The sequence below is a fragment of the Macaca thibetana genome, chromosome 17 (assembly GCF_024542745.1).
Source record: "Macaca thibetana thibetana isolate TM-01 chromosome 17, ASM2454274v1, whole genome shotgun sequence".
Lineage (NCBI taxonomy): Eukaryota > Metazoa > Chordata > Mammalia > Primates > Cercopithecidae > Macaca > Macaca thibetana.
Window position 1 is genome coordinate 92,148,136 of NC_065594.1, and position 12,003 is coordinate 92,160,138.

The window sequence follows — 12,003 nt, forward strand, 5'->3', positions numbered from 1 at the left end:
AACTCGGGTCTGAGTGTCCACGACGTGTCTAAAAAGCAGTTGCCGGGGGGGGGGTGTGTTAGTGCTTCTCGGTTTCAAAGACCAGCTCTGCTCCTGGCCCTGCTGTCACAGCCACCAGCCACCCCTAGCAAAGGCTTCGGATCAGGACCTCACCAAGGGTGCTGCACTCTCCCTCCCGGTGACCACCCACAGAAGGCTTTCCACCTGGCCAGGGCTCACAGCGCAGTGTCTCCACTCTCGGGCGACTGTGTCACAGAGGCAGCGTAGTTCTGAAGTCCAGGATCCAAACCCCACCCAGCTCCCACTTCTGAGGCGTCTGGCCATGTGCTTCTCGTGGGCCACCCTGGCCGGAGTCTCAGCACTGGTAAGGTAGAAACGCTACCAGCCACCCTGGAGAAGGAGCCAACAAACGCAGGCCAGATGTAGACCCGGGGAGGTCTTTGAGCTTGTTCAGGAGGTGCAGCCCAGGCACAGCGTAGGAAGCGTGAGCAGAGTGCCGCGGTCTAAACAGAGCATATTTCTCTCCATGGACGGGAGCGTGGAAGTGCACACACATTTCCCACGTTCCAAGAGTGACCTGGAAACGGGTCTTAAGAATAGGGTGGAAATTTAGCTGCGTTAAACACGGGGTAAACTGTGCTTTCCAGATAATGTGGAACGCGTGTGCCTGTATTCAGACTCCATTTATCTTCATTGTCCTTCAAAATGGATGAGCCAAACACAGGCACACACGTGACTGAGCTGCACACGGGGACGCGTGTGGCGGCCCACAATTCACATGTGTGTCCTTACATGCAAACGCACTTAATTCACCCTGGGCGTCCTGACGTGTAGACCCCTGTGTAGACCTACTTAATTCACACCAGGCATCTTGACGTGTAGACCGCTGTGTAGACCTACTTAATTCACACCAGGTGTCCTGACGTGTAGACCGCTGTGTAGACCTACTTAATTCACACCAGGTGTCGTGACGTGTAGACTTCTGTGTAGACCTACTTAATCCACACCGGGTGTCCTGATGTACAGACCCCTGTGGAGACCTACTTAATTCACACCCAGCATCCTGACGTGTAGACCCCTATGTAGACCTACTTAATCCACACCGGTGTCCTGATGTATAGACCCCTGTGGTAGACCTACTTCATTCACACCTGACGTCCTGACGTGTAGACCCCTGTGGTAGACCTACTTAATCCACACTGGGCATCCTGACATGTAGACCCCTATGTAGAGCTACTTAATTCACATGAGGTGTCCTGATGTGTAGGCTCCTGTGTAGACCTACTTAATCTACAGCGGGTGTCCTGATGTGTAGACCCCTGTGTAGACCTACTTAATTCACACCGGGTGTCCTGATGTGTAGACCCCTGTGGAGATCTGCTTAATCCACACCAGGTGTCCTGGCATGTAGACCCCTGTGGTTCTTAATTATTTATGTGCTCTTGAAGAGTTGCACATTTTTGAAGAATAATTTACAACAGAAAAGGTCACCTTTTTAAAGCATTTTTATGGGATTATTTAATTTGTAACTGTAGGATTACAAAAAAATTTTAATAGCTTTAACCTCTAGAAACAGGACACATAAATGCTGAAAAACAAAGTCCCAACCAGATAAGTGCTGTGGGTGGTTTCCCAGGCATGATTCATGGAAGGAGAAATGTACTGATGAGAAATCACATCCAAAATATTGTCTCTGAGTGGTGATATTTATAAAGTTTTAAAGTCGGCGCAGTCTCAGGCGGAGCTCACTGAAGGTAGTTTCCAAGCTAGTATGTACTTCACCCACCCTCCAGCCCAAAACGAATCCCAGACGTACTTCTTAGAACTCAGCCTGCGCGGCCCAGAGGTGCAGAGAGGCAGGGAGCACCCAGTGTCCACATGTGGTGCCACTGTGGACTTGTAGGGCGGGATTCCAGGATCTGGGTGATGGGTGTGTGGAACCGTGGCGCCCCCTGCACAGCGGGGCTCATCTCAGCCGGATGGGGGCTGTGAAGGCATCACCCAGCCCACCTCCTGGGAGCTGGCTTCTCCGTTCCTGGGGCAGAGCTCGCCCGACCGCCCCGCGTGCCTGGTTCTCCCTGCAGATGAGGTGCCGTGTGGGCCGCAGGGAAGAAACCAGCAGATGAGGTGCCGTGTGGGGCCGCAGGGAGGAAACCAGCAGATGAGGTGCCGTGTGGGGCCGCAGGGAGGAAACTAGCAGCAGCAGCAGAGCTTGATCCAGGCATTGGAGGAGGGTCCTGGTCCCCCTGGCAGGGGCTGGTGGGAAACTGCTTCCTGTGATTGCCCATGGCGGTTTTAAAGGAGATAACAGAGCACAACGATTCCTGACCCCTTTGCTATATCATTCAAGTTTTGTCATTTCCCTACTGTCTGTTTCGAACATCCCTGCAGGCAGTGGCCTCGGTGGCTTCACGCCTCCCGGCCCTGCTCCCAGGCTCTGCGCTACCCTCTCTCCCCCTCGGCTGGGCCTTCCCCCCGCTCCGCTGCTCCCTGTGGAACTGGAGCCCCTTGAGGCCTCTGCGGTTTCTGATCCGGGAAGCCCTGCGGTGGCTGGGTTGTCAGGATGGGTTTTGTGGGCTTATTGCCGGTTTTCAGGGCCTTTTAGAAGCCGTAAGTCTCCTTCCTACCAGGAAGCCCTCACGCAGGAACACACAGACCGGGGTCAACAGGCTCTCAGCAGCGCCATCTGAGCGCAGGTGGAGGGCGCGGCGGGGCCAGGAGAGCACTTGGGCGCCTTTCATCTCAGCCTCCGAGGACAGAAGGGGGCTGTGCTCTCAAATCCACCCATGCATTGAGATCTTCGCTCTTCACAGAGGTGGGATTAGCGGCTTAGTCTCAGTTTCAAGTGGATGAGGTTGTGTAATTTCGGGGGAAAATTACGTCCGGCATAACCTCTTTTGCTAATAGAACTCAGGAAGGAAAGGCCCTCAGAAAGGCTGGAGTCTGGAATCTAGGCAGGTAGCTGGCCTGACAGTAACCTTGATCCAGATAAACCAAAGTGGAATTCTGGAACCTGGACTTGAGGACTCATAATTATTTTAATTTAACAGCTCAAGATGTGTGAAAAAATGCTGTCTAATTTGTAAAACGTAAGTTTATGGCTGATTTTGGAGAATACAGTTGTGACAGTGTGTCTGTGTTTTCCTGGTCTCGGGGAGGAAATGATTTCTACCTAAAAGAAAGAAATGCTAGTAGTTAAGACTTTTTAAGTACCACAGAAGCTTGTTCTCAGCAAGTTTGCTTTTATGAAATCAAAGGATGAAAGCCTTTGTCATGGAAGAAGTCTTAACGGGATGAAAATGCTGTCGGATTATTTTTAACTTCTCATCTGTTTGACGGAACTGCAGTTACTGGTGATCGGTGATTGATAGAATTCCGTTTCCTTCTTGGGGAGAGACTTTGGGCAATGTCAAAAACCCGAAATGACAGCCCAGCATGCCCCGTTCCCTGCTGCCTGTGCTGTGCAGAGCTCCCCCAGGCCTGCTTGCACTCCCCACGTGGGGAATGCTGAACTCCAGAAAGTGATGGATCACTGCATGCCTCCTTTTCCAGATTTGTACTTCAGGGCACAGAATTCACGTGGTTCCCTGCTTTGCCCACAGGAGGCTACAGAATTAAATCTTGGCTTAGCCTATGCTTAGCCTATGCTGTCCCTCCATGCCTTCAAGAAAGCTGAATCCCCTTCTGGTAACTGGGGAGGAAAAATTCCCTCTGCAATTCGTAGGTATAGCCAATGTTTTCATGACTTACATTTGTATAAATGATTTCCGTGTTTTATTATATCGTGTAACTTCTAAACAACCCTGTGAACCCCCAATACTGATTATTCCTGACATATTCATGAAGAAGCTGAGGCTTAGAGCTCAGTCGTGTGTCTGAGGCCACCGAAGAGGATAGACTAGTCCGTAACCCCTGTAGTCTGGCACTGGGCTTGGACTTCTTTCTGCAGAGCCTGGGACCCTTTCCTTTGTTTTCTTTTCTTGTTTTGTTTTGTTTTGGTTTTGTTTTTGTTTTGAGACAGAGTCTCTCTCTGTGCCCAGGCTGGAGTACAGTGCCATGATCCTGGCTCACTGCAACCTCCACCTCCCGGTTCAAGTGATTCTCCTGCCTCAGCCTCCCGAGTAGCTGGAACTACAGGCGCCTGCCACCACACCCAGCTGATTTTTATATTTTTAGCAGAGATGGGGTTTTGCCATTGTTGGCCAGGCTGATCTTGAACTCCTGACCTCAGGTGATTTGCCCGCCTTGGCCTCCCGAAGTGCTGGGTTTACAGGCATGAGCCGCCGTGCCTGTCCAGGGGCACTTTTCTTAACAGCCCCTCTGGGTGCTCATGAATTTCCAGCATCAGTAATCCACCGTCCTGGCATAATTTTCTGTGTTTTGCGTCCCTGCCTCCCAAACGAAAGAGTGACCTCATTTCCATGCGGGTGGCTTGTTGTCCCAAGCAGATGGGTGTTCGGTGTCCCCGTCATTTTCAGGACTGTCAGGTGGGCCCTGCGGTGCTAGGGCCGTGTTCAGATAAACACTAGCTGAGGCTTCAGACAGCTTTCAGGGGCTCCTGCGGGCGCCCGGGCTGCTGGCAGAGGACAGTGCCCGGGTTTGTCTCGTGGCCAGAGGCCAGAGGCAGGCCAGGTGAGGCCATGCTCTTCCCTGTCTGCATACAACACTGCTGGTGAGTAACACAAAACCAGAGACTGACTTCCCAAGGGACAGGAGGCAGGCAGAAGCGTGAGGCTCAGACACGAGTGAGACGTTCCAGCTCAGGGCCAGAATCAGAGCCAGGGCAGCTGTGGACTCTGGCTGTGGTGTCTGTCGTACAAGTGAGAAATGAAAAGAATGACTGTCCCGTGTCATTCAGCAAAATGCATGGCGTCTTTGGAGGTGAAGAGAGGTGCCGAGGGCCACTCAGTTTTCCCAGATTTCCTGTAGGAGGAAAACCACTTGGTTTTGTGCTGTGGCTTTTTCATGCCAGGAGTTCCCGGGATTGAGGACATCCACTGATTGTATCACAGTTGAAGGGCCCAGCGTTACATTACATTGTGTTCCCAGGCAAATATTTGTATTTTTACAATTCAGCAACGATGAGCAAAGGATAACTGACCACCCTTGTCAGCTTTCTCGCTCTAATGTGTGGAATAAAATGCTCATTTAAGTTTATTTTATCCAGATGATACTGCTATATCAGTGTAGTTATGACCATTTAAATGAGTTCATTGGGATTTCACTTTTCTTGTTAGACGTCACCAGGAATTAATAACCCTTCTTTTGACAATAGTAATGGTCAGCAGTAATAACTTACTCTGTGAAACGCAGAGATTACACAGCGTCATGGGGCTTGGCTGCAGCCCTCAGTGCCAGATAAGAATAAAGCAATTGAGGCCAGGCGCAGTGGCTCACACCTGTAATCCCAGGACTTTGGGAGGCCGAGGTGGGTTGAACACAAGGTCAGGAGTTCTAGACCAGCCTGGCCAACATGGTGAAGCCCTGTCTCTACCAAAAAATACAAAAATTATCTGGGCGTGGTGGCGGGCACCTGTAGTCTCAGCTACTCGGGAGGTTGAGGCAGGAGAATCACTTGAACCTGGGAGGCAGAGGTTGCAGTGAGCTGAGATTGTGTCAACACACTCCAGCCTGGGTGACAGTCAGAGTAAGACCCTGTCTCAAGAAAAGAAAAGAATAAAGTAATCATGCAGGTGGTTTCAAATTCCAAAGCTGTACAGTAACATTCAAATATGGCAAGTCCAGGCCAGGCACGGTGGCTCACGCCTGTAATTGCAGCACTTTGGGAGGCTGAGGCAGGTGGATCACCTGAAGTCAGGAGTTCAAGATCAGCCTGGGCAACATGGTGAAATCCTGTCTCTACTAAAAATACAAAAATTAGCCAGGCATCGTGGGGCACACCTATAATCCCAGCTACTCGGGAGGCTGAGGCACAGGAATCCCTTGAACCTGGGAGGTGGAGGTTGCAGTGAGCCGAGGTGGCGCCACTGCACTCCAGCCTGGGTGACAGAGTGAGACTTCATCTCAAAAACAAAAAAAAATTATGGCAAGACCATGAGTTTGCACAGCCTTCCAGGCCTGGTGGAAGTTGATCTGCATGTTTGGAAGGATTACAGATCATATTTTATCTGATAAATATGACCAAAGCTTCCTCGTATAACACGGGAACTTTCAAAACCGTAGAGAGGAGCATTGTGAATCTCTGTGGCTCATCTCCACTGCCACGGTTCCCAGCCTGTGGCCAGCCTGTCTCACCTGCACCGTCACTTGAGTTCCAAGGGTCCTTTGGAAGGGATCCTGGACAGCGTGAACTTTTCACCTGAAAGTACTTCAGTAAATGAAAGGTGGAATTTTAAGTAGACTATTTTTTCATTAATGTGACTTTGTTACTGAGTAATGTATTATAGAAATTTGTGGAAATGTTTAATTATAATAAGTTTGTTGGTTTGCGTGCTGGAAAGTAAGACTGGCCTCACATGGGTGGGCTAAGCTATTTCTTTAATGTGTCCCTTTAAAAGTTAATGGACAGTAACTGACTTTTTCATTATGGCCCATTTGAGAGAAAATATATCTTTCTCAAATATTTAAAAAGACTGATCACATGTATAATGTTTGCCAAGTTGTATAGATAAGAAAACTAGAGTTCAGAATCATTAAATAATTTGCTGAAGTTTACATGGTTTTTAAATGGCAGGGCCAGGATCGAAGGTGGGGACTGACACTGACTCTGAAGTCTGTGTGTTTCGTAGTATGCTAAACAGTAAATATTTCCAGAATTTCGTAGAGTACCTAAATTATCTTGAGGTGAGGTTAGCAAATTCTCAATTTGTAAAGGAAGAAAGTCCCTATACTTTCATTAGCAATCTGGAGGGTTTTTTGCTTTTTTTCTGAATGAGAAGCGAAAGGAATGAAGAGCCAGCCGTGTGTTCTCTACTCTGTCTCAGTTTGTGTGGCTACTTTTCCGTCCAGAGCTCTTGCCTCTTGGTTCTCGATTTGTTGCATTCACATGAAGAAAACCGAGTGTGGCAGCAGAAGGATGGCCTCCCACAGAGGTCCACATCCTGGTCCCCACAACCTCTGCCTGTGTCAGTGTCTGTGGCCAGGGAATCCCGATGGCCAAACAGCTGACACTAAAATAGGGAAGTGATTATAGAACTACTCACGCGGGCCAAAAGTAATCACAGAGGCGCTCGTCAGTGGAAGAGGGAGGCAGAACAGAGACCGTCCGAGCCACAGCTGGCTTCAGAGGTTGAAGGGGACCAAGGGACTCAGGCATCCTCTGCAGGAACCGGGAAAAGCAAGAAAGGTTTCTCCCTGGAGCCTCCAGGAAGGAACCAGCCCTGCTGATACTTCAGTTTTAACCCAGTGAAACCCATTGCAAACCTCTGACCTCCAGAACAGTACGATGATACATTTGCATTGTTTTAAGTCACAAAGTGGAATTTGTTATAGTAGCATAAGAAACTCATACACCTGGCCTACTTCGGGGATTTATAATACACACTGTACGGTGATTGACGCGGTGTCAAAGGACCCATGACCTTGAGACATGTCCGTAGAGTCATACACCTGCCCTAGCCATGTCGGGGATTTATGACTGTGCAGAGATCGACGTGGTGTCAGAGCACCTGTGACCTTGAGACATGTCCGTAGAGTCATACACCTGCCCTAGCCATGTCGGGGATTTATGACTGTGCAGAGATTGACGTGGTGTCAGAGCACCTGTGAGCTTGAGACATGTCCATAGAGTCATACACCTGCCCTAGCCATGTCGGGGATTTATGACTGTGCAGAGATCGACGTGGTGTCAGAGCACCTGTGAGCTTGAGACATGCCCACAGAATTGTCCCCCTGGGTTAGCCACATCGGGGATTTATAATACAGGCTGCACAGAGACTGACGTGTTGTGCAAAGGACCTGTGACCTTGAGACATGGCCGCAGAAACTTTCCAAACTGAAGAGCAAAGAGGAAAAAAGAATGAAGAAACAGAACAGAACTGTGGACAATTACAAAAGGTGAAGCAGGCCAGGCACGGTGGCTCACGCCTGTAATCCCAGCACTTTCGGAGGCTAAGGTGGGCAGATCACCTGAGGTCAGGAGTTTGAGACAAGCTTGGCCAACATGGTGAAACCCCGTCTTTACTGAAAATACAAAAAATTTTAAAAAATTTAAAAAATTTGCCAGGTGTGGTGGCAGGCGCCTGTAATCCCAGCTACTTGGGAGACTGAGGCACAAGTATCTCTTGAACCCAGGAGGCAGAGGTTGCAGTGAGACAAGATTGCACCACTGCACTCCACCCTAGGCAGCAAGAGTGAAAACTCCATCTCAAAAAAAAAAAAAAAAAGTTAAAACATATGTGCGTAATGAAAAAAACAAAAGAAGAGAGAAGTTATCTTCAGTAAAAGTGGCCGAGACGTTTCCAAAATTACAGATGCCAAACTACAGATAAAGGAAGTTCAGAGATAAATACAAAAGCAGAATAAATTTTTTAAAAAGGGTACACCTAGACATATCACATTTAAATTACAGAAAATTAGACTCAGAAAAAATCTTCGAAGAAACCAGAGGAAAAGAACATTTTACCTGCTGAGAAACAAGGGTAAGAATTACATCAGACTTTCTTCTAGAACCCATCTAAGGAAGAAAAGAATAATGTAAAATATTTAAAGTGTTGAAAGAAAAAGCCACCAACCCAGAATTCTGTATCTCACAAAATTATCCTTCATACATGAAGGAGAAATAAAGACTTTTTCAGACAAACAAAAATTGAGGAAATTCATTGCCAGTAGACCTCCCTTGCAAGAAATGTTAAAAGAAGTTCTTCAGAAAGAAGGAAAATTATATAGGTCAGAAATTCAGGTCTACTTAGGAAAAGAACAGAGCATTAAAGTGTGAGTTTTTTGTGCTGTTACAACAGAATACCACAGACTAGGTAATTTATACAGAAGAGACATTGATTTCCCCACAGTTCTAGAGTCTGGGAAGTCCAAAATCAAGACACTGGCAGACCACAGTAGAATTAAACTAGAAATAAATAAATCACAAAGTTAACTGGAAAATCCCAAAGTATTTGGAGATTAAACAAAACGCTACTAAATAACACATGAATCAGTGTCAAGAGGCATAAAAATATTTTAAGCTAAACAAAAATTAAAATACAACTTACTAAATCTTGTGGGGTGCAGGAAAAACAGTGCTTAGAGGGAAATTTATAGTATTGACTACACAGATTAGAAAAGAAGATCCAAAATCAACAAGCTTCAACATTAGGAAACTTAAACTGATAAACATTAGAACAGAAATTAAATTGAAAACAGGAAATCAGAAAAAAACATCAAAAGCTGGTTGTTTGAAAAAAAATCAATAAAATCGATAAACCTTTAGCCAGGCTAAACAAGGGAAAAAGAAGAGAGACACAAATTCCAAACATCAGAAATAAAAAAGGGGCATCACTACAGGTGGCATAGCTAATAAAAAGATTAAAAGGAATATTATGAACAGCCCTACACCCATAAACTTGATAACTTAGGTAAAATTGACCAGTTTCTTGAAAAACACTGTCTCCCAAAACTCAAACAAGGAGAGAGATCATCTGGGTGGGCCTACATCAATTAAAGAAATGGAATCAATAATTAATAATCTTCCAAAACGGAAAGCACAAGGCTGAGATGTTTTCACTGGTGAATTCTATCAAACATTTCGGGGGGGGAAAAAATCAATTTTCTACAATCTCTTCCAGGTAATAGAAGCAGAAGGAACACTTTCTAATTCATTCTATGAGGCCAGCGTTACCCTAAAACCAAAACCAGAAGAAGATATTACCAGAAAGACGATATCACAGACCAATATTTCTCATGAACATAGAAGCAGCGATTCTCAATAAAATATTAGCAAATCGAATTCAACAATGTATAAAAAGAACTATACACCCTTGTAGCAGGACGAGCCACAGACACAACCTCTCAGACACGGAGTTGTAGAAGGAAGGGCTTTATTCAGCTGGGAGCATCGGCGATCTACTGCCTTAAAATCCGAGCTCCCCGAGTGCACAATTTCTGTCCCTTTTTTTGGGGGGACAGAGTCTCGCTCTGTCGCCCAGGCTGGGGTGCAGTGGCTGGATCTCAGCTCACTGCAAGCTCCGCCTCCTGGGTTTACCTCATTCTCTTGCCTCAGCCTCCCGAGTAACTGGGACTACAGGTGCCCACCACCTCGCCCGGCTAGTTTTTATATTTTTTAGTAGAGACGGGGTTTCACTGTGTTAGCCAAGATGGTCTCGATCTCCTGACCTCGTGATCTGCCCATCTCGGCTTCCCAAAGTGCTGGGATTACAGGCTTGAGCCACCGCGCGCAGCTTCTGTCCCTTTTAAGGGCTCATAACACTGAAGATTTCACATGAAAGGCTCACGATTGATTTGAGCAAGCAGGGGGTACGTGACGGGCTGCATGCACCAGTGGTCAGAGTGAAACAGAACAGGGCAGGGAGTTTCACAATGTTCTTCTATACAATGTCTGGAATCTATGAATAACATCGGTTTCTAAGTTATGAGTTGATTTTTAACTACTGGGTTTAGGCCAGGCAGGCGCAGGCCTGGTTTCAGGCCTAGCGCCGGGCTGCCTGTCTTTGGTTTTCCTTCCTTGTTTTTTTCTTAAAACAGGTTCTCAGTATAAAACAATATGAAACACTATGAGAGGGCCTCTCTCTCTTTCCTCATCATGACCAAGTGGGTTTATCCTAGGTATGCAAGGCTAATCCAACATTTGAGAATCGACTGATATAGCCCATAATATTTACAGGCTAAAAAAGAAAACTTACATGATTTTTTCAATAGGTACGGTAAAATAATTTGACAAAGTTCAGTACCCACTCACGTATTGCAGCAAACTAAGAACAGAGGGGAATTTCCTCAGCTTCGTAAAGAGCATCTACAAAATGTCCTGTAGCTAACATCATACTTAATGGTGAAAAACTAGATGATTTCACCCTAGACTGGAAAAATGGCAAGGAATCCCTCATCACTGTTCCTATTCAGCATTGTACTGGAAATCCTAGCTAATACAGTAAGTAGAAATGGGAATAAAAGGCATACAGATTGGGAAAGAAGGAATAAGACTATCTTTGTTCACAAGTGATATGATTGCCCATGCAGAAAATCCCAGAGAACCAACAATAACAAGAAAACTTCTGGATGTTAGAAGCGATTATAGCATGGTTGCAGGATTCAAAAATTAATCACTTTCCTATACGCCAGCAATGAATAGTTGGAATTTGAAATTTAAAACTCAACACTATTTACATTTATCCCCCCACCCGCCAAATTACATAGGTGTAAATCTAACAGATACGTACAAGGTCTAGGTAAGGAAAACGACAAAACTGTAGTGAAATCAAAGAAGATTTAAGTCAATGGAGAGATGTTCCATCTTCATGGAGGAGAAAACTCCATGTTTTTTAGATGTCAGTTCTTCCCACTTTGACCTGTAGATTCAATACAGTCCTAATCAAATTCCCAGCAAGTTACTTTGTAGCTACCAACAAACTGATTCTACATTTATGTGGAAAGGCAAAAGACCCAGAATAGCCTCGCAGTATTGAAGAACCAAGTTGGAGAACTGACACTAGCCAACTTTAGGACTTACTGTAAAACTGTAGTAATCCAGACAGTGTGGTGTTGCTGTAAGAATAGACAAATAGATCAATGAAACATCATAGAGAGCCTGGGAGTTGACCTACCTAGTAAACCCACCCAGATAGTCAACCCATCCACCCAGAGAGTCAACCCGTCCACCCAGAGAGTCAACCCATCTTTGACAAAGGAGCAAAGGCAATTCAGGGCAGACAGAAAAGCACTATTTCTTTTCAACAGATAGTTCTAGAAAAATGACATGCAAAAAAAAAAAAAAAAAAAAAAACCAGCAACTGTGACTATAGACGGTGATCATACACACAGTTCAAGAAAATTAACTCAAAATGAGTCATAGACCTAAATGTAAAATGTATAACA

General features: G+C 46.1%; 1 protein-coding gene and 2 long non-coding RNA genes across 12 annotated transcripts in view; 2 read left to right on the plus strand and 1 right to left on the minus strand.

The window, feature by feature from the left end:
- The window catches only part of ATP11A (ATPase phospholipid transporting 11A), a 186,010-nt gene that overhangs the window by 95,790 nt on the left and 78,217 nt on the right, over nt 1-12,003 (plus strand). The gene's annotated exons all lie outside the window — the stretch shown is intronic.
- Nucleotides 5-9,701, plus strand: LOC126940669 (uncharacterized). The gene is made up of 2 exons (XR_007720870.1): nt 5-962; nt 1,252-9,701. It is a non-coding gene; the product is annotated as an uncharacterized LOC126940669 (long non-coding RNA).
- Nucleotides 1,044-1,416, minus strand: LOC126940670 (uncharacterized). Its single transcript, XR_007720871.1, has 3 exons — nt 1,330-1,416; nt 1,186-1,281; nt 1,044-1,088 (listed from the first exon to the last, which is right to left on the minus strand). It is a non-coding gene; the product is annotated as an uncharacterized LOC126940670 (long non-coding RNA).